At 34.0% G+C, this 4,482-nt stretch overlaps 1 long non-coding RNA gene across 1 annotated transcript; it reads left to right on the top strand.

Annotated features, from left to right (window-relative positions):
* The first annotated feature begins 360 nt into the window (after positions 1-360).
* LOC132287161 (uncharacterized) lies at positions 361-3,298 on the top strand. The gene is made up of 3 exons (XR_009472941.1): positions 361-603; positions 1,375-1,466; positions 3,079-3,298. It is a non-coding gene; the product is annotated as an uncharacterized LOC132287161 (long non-coding RNA).
* Positions 3,299-4,482: the final 1,184 nt, after the last annotated feature.

The raw sequence follows: 4,482 nt of genomic DNA, 5'->3' as shown, positions 1-4,482 counted from the left end.
TATTTTTTGTCTTAGGGACCATTTTGTAAATTAAATTGGAAGATATTTTCAAAAAGGACATTTTTGCAATTTCTGAAAAATGTGACAAGTGTCACATTCCTATGGTGTCACTTGTTGATTTTGTGGTGGAACCATTTGGAGGCTTAATCTCATGACACATGGAGGGTGGAGATTCACCCACTTGTTGTCCTAGGATTGGTGCACTTGTTGGCATGGATGGTTGACAAGCATAGGGTTAATATTTAATCTTGGAAGCTTACTTGGATTCATGACAAGTGTAGGACTCACATTTAGTCTTGCATTAGTGTATGTGTGAGAGGTAGTGCAAGAGCACCTAGTGAGTGGAGAAGCCCACCAATTTAGCTTAGGGTTTACACATTTTAATTCATTCATCACTTTCCTCTCAAGAACCCTAAGGAAGCCACCATTGGAGAAAAGCTTGACTAGTAGCTTTGACTTCATTTTTTGTGCTCTTTCACTCACCTTAGAACTTTGAACTTGGAATACTTTAGGCTCCTCCCACTCTCCTCTTCAAAACCCTTGAAGGATCTAGCCTAACTCCTAGTTTTGCTTTGGTATCTAGAGATTCAATTCTCTAGTGAGGTATTGATCTATTATTTTGAAGTATTTTTATGTCATTATTGAGTGTTTTACATGCATGGAAGAGAAGGACTTGTATTTTGCCCTTAAACTGTTTTAACTTGAAATTAATCTTGTCAAATTAAATATAGAATATAAAAATATAATCAATTAGCTTTCATTTAGTTTTGGTTTCATGTAATTTGGATTTAAAATGAATTAGTTATGAATTTTTGAAGTTGCAAGCTAGTTGTTGGACATTTGAAGCTTTTCCTTTTTGGTCTAGAAATAAATTTTTATATGGAGCTGTGGTGCTTCAATTGCCTTGAAATTTTTACTAGAATTTTCTCCATGGGTTTTACACTACTCAGAATTTTTTCATGATTTTAGAGCATTTCTAAATGTTTTTTAAAAATCCGAAACTATCTGCTGTCCATGTTTTTATTGCAGCTGGAAAACATATTTTTAGATAATTTATTTCACTAACCTTTTGATATTGGATCATGGCTTAAATTTCCAGTTTTACACTCTCATATGTTTACTTCCAAAATAAATTAGGTTTGCCCAATTTGGATGTCAAATGAATTTTTCATGAATTTTCAAAATTGGAAGCTACAGGCTGAAAATGTGTTTTCTGGGCAGAATATGTTTCAAAGTTGTGGTTCAAAACTATTTCAATTGGAAAAATATTTTGTTAAACTAAATTGATATTATTAAATTACAGTGTTTAACTTTCATTGGGCTTTGGATTCATTCAATTTGGGACAGAATTGAATTTTTTATGAATTTTACAAGTTGAAGGTAGCAAGCTGAAAAATCTGTTTTGCGGACCGAAAATTTGGGACGATTTCATTTCGGTGGTAATTGGGATTTTCATTCCAATTGAGGTAGGGAATGTTATAGGATTATTTGTGTATTGTATTGCGTGTTTGCCATGATTATACAACATATATGTATGCCTTGTATCAAATCTAGAAAGTTAGTAATTTTTATTTCTTTGTATAAGATTTAAAATTTATGATGATGTATAACTTTGATTTGAATTGTAACATGCTAGGAAATTATGCTTAGATATGTTGGTTAACATATATTAAATTTAGATCATTTGATTAAGAATTACAACTTTTATTTAATATTTATCTTTAGTGAAAGCTTAATTCACATGGTTGTATCAAGCATTAAATCAAGTTGTAATGTGGTATTTAAATAGGACTTGGCATGTTCTCTAACATAGATTAAATTGAGTGCATTTGGAATTGTTTAAAAATTTAGAGGAAATTAATTAATTAGCTTGATTAATTTTGTTTTAAGTGTTTTAATCTCTTAACTTGTCATTTGATGTTATATATATGATGACCATGACATGTCTTTCAATATATATTAAATTGAAGTTATTTGAATTAACTTGGAATTTAGAGAATTTAACTATTTATGTTTAATTAAATTCTGCTTTAGTACTCCATAGATTTAATTGCATTTTGGAAGTTGTTTTTATATTTAAATCATGGATTTGGATTTGGTGTATGTTCACTTGATTACTTTTGAGTATTGGATAACATAGTTGTTACTTTTATATTCATGAGAATATGTTTTTCCTTATTGAATATATTGTTGCTATGTGTAAAGAATTGCACACTTTGTATGACATCTTACATGCCATAGTAGTTGTGAATTTTGAGCATGTATTGTATAAGTTTCCAAAATTTGGATTGTGCTTGGTAAATAGTTGATATCTTATATATACATGTTGATATATATACGTTGTTGCACAATTTGTTGATTTTGGAAACTTGGGGATGTCATTGTTTGGCTACGGCTAGGACTTTATTCTAGTACGGGGGATTGTTCCTCTATATAGTCTAGTGCGCACATAGGGAGGTTACCCATGGGCTAGTAACCCTAAAGTAACTATGTTGTCGGTCTGATCCGGCGTGACGTCCGAGTATCCACTTTGTTTGATTTCGTATTTCATTTCAAGTTCATAACTAGATGATATTGTAACTTGTTGTTCCTTATTTGATTTCCTATTTTGAGCTTAAGATGTAGCTTTGTGAAAGCATGCTTCATGCGTTGTATTGGAAGTTCCATTGTTGGTTAAATTACATCGATATCATAATTTGTGTTTTGATGTTCAAATGTAGTTTAGGAATGACCTTATAGATTCATTTTGAACATAGACGTTAGGTGGCATGACCCACACTTGTTGTTTTCGTATTTTGGATTTCAAGTTAAAGACTTTGAGAATCTATATCTTGTTGCCTTATATAACGTGTTTCCATGTTGTTTGAATTGCATGAACAATGTGATTTTGATATAAATGATCTAGGTAGCTTAGGATACTTCCTGGGTCTCATTTTGACATAGACATTAGGTGGCATGAGCCCCTTTAACATGTTTCACTATAAGGTGATAAAATTGTAAAATGCTAGGTCGATGCATGCTCATCTCCTACGAGTAGCTTTATGTTACTCACCTCTACGATACTGGGGCATATTTCAGGTACAGGACTCAGGATTTGAAGATTCCATTGCTCCTTGGATGGCTTACAGTTTCTATGTTTTTATTTTATGTAAGTGTTAGCATAAGATTCCTCTTTGTAGCCCTATTTGTTTAAACTTGTATTCGTTGATTCGTATATGTAAAGTGTACGTAAGTGCACTGTTTTCAATATATTTAACATATATGAGATGAGGCCAGAGGCCAATGACATGTATCTCGTTTTCTATGCACTTTTGTTTTCAAAGTTTATTATGAAAATATTAGAAAATGTCAAGTCATTGCTTCATAACTTTCGTGTCGGGTATTGGAATTTCATATCTTTTCTGCCCGGACTCAGAATCAGACGATTCTTGAGTTTTATTTTGTTCATTTTTTGTTGTCCTTCCAATGGTTTGCACGGTGGCACCCTTTTCAGTGAGAAATGACCATTTTGGCTTTAGTTCATCTCTTTTCGGGTTAGGCATTCTTGTTTCATTTACTTGGCTCATTTGAGTTCCGTGGCTTCATGGAGAGTCATTTTAGGGCCTTAGGGATGACGTACATCTCTTGAGGTCATTTGGCTTCTTTCGCTTCCGCATTTCGGGTTCGTTATCGGGTCAACTTCCGGTTCATCACTAACGCACTAGGTTAAGAAATCCGGGTCATTACACAACATACTTACCAAAAGGATCTTGTTGTACTATGCATCATGCATCTTGCTCTTTTGTTTTTTTATTCAAATAAAAAAATAATTAAAGATTTCGAGACAGGAGTCTAAAATTTAAAAGTGAGAGTAGTGGTGATGGGCTAAGTGGCATTAGGATTGCAACTTGGGCGGACTAACTTAGCCTAATCCAACCCCAACCCAGAAATTTTGAAATTGGACTTAAATTTAGAAATCGGGTTCATGTTCAGATTAGAGTTTGTCAAAACCCAGGCATATTCAGATTGGGCTCGGGCTCAACCCGAACCCAACGCAAAACCCAATTTTTTTTTTTTTTTCTCCTTTCTCTCTCCGTCTCTCTTCTTTCTCTTTCTCTCTCTGCCACCGTCCCTCGCCCTCAGCCGCTGATCCACTGCTACCGCCGTCCCTTCACTAAACAAAACTCATACATACAAGTTAGCAGTTGCAGAGAGAGAGGGGGGCAAGCTTGAGAGTTGAGAGACAGCGGCTGAAGCTTGCGAACGGCAAACCTGAACTGGAACAGCGGGCGATGGAAACTGAAAGATATGGGTTTTGATTTTTTGAACATTCTGAAATGATATGCCGATATGGGTTTTGATCTTTTGATTCTTACAGACAGAGAGAGTTGAGAATGAAACTAGATGGAGGCGATTGGGGAGGCTGAAATGATTTGCCCTAATATATATATATATAGATATAGATATAGATATAGATTTTTTGAACAATCTGAAATGATATGC

This window comes from Cornus florida, unplaced genomic scaffold (genome assembly GCF_030987335.1).
Source record: "Cornus florida cultivar Cherokee Brave unplaced genomic scaffold, ASM3098733v1 CherokeeBrave_3.0.0_Hap2_Chr02, whole genome shotgun sequence".
Classification (NCBI taxonomy): Eukaryota; Viridiplantae; Streptophyta; class Magnoliopsida; order Cornales; family Cornaceae; genus Cornus; species Cornus florida.
The sequence above is the reverse complement of the archived record's forward strand: the minus strand, read 5'-3'. Positions and strand labels throughout refer to the sequence as shown.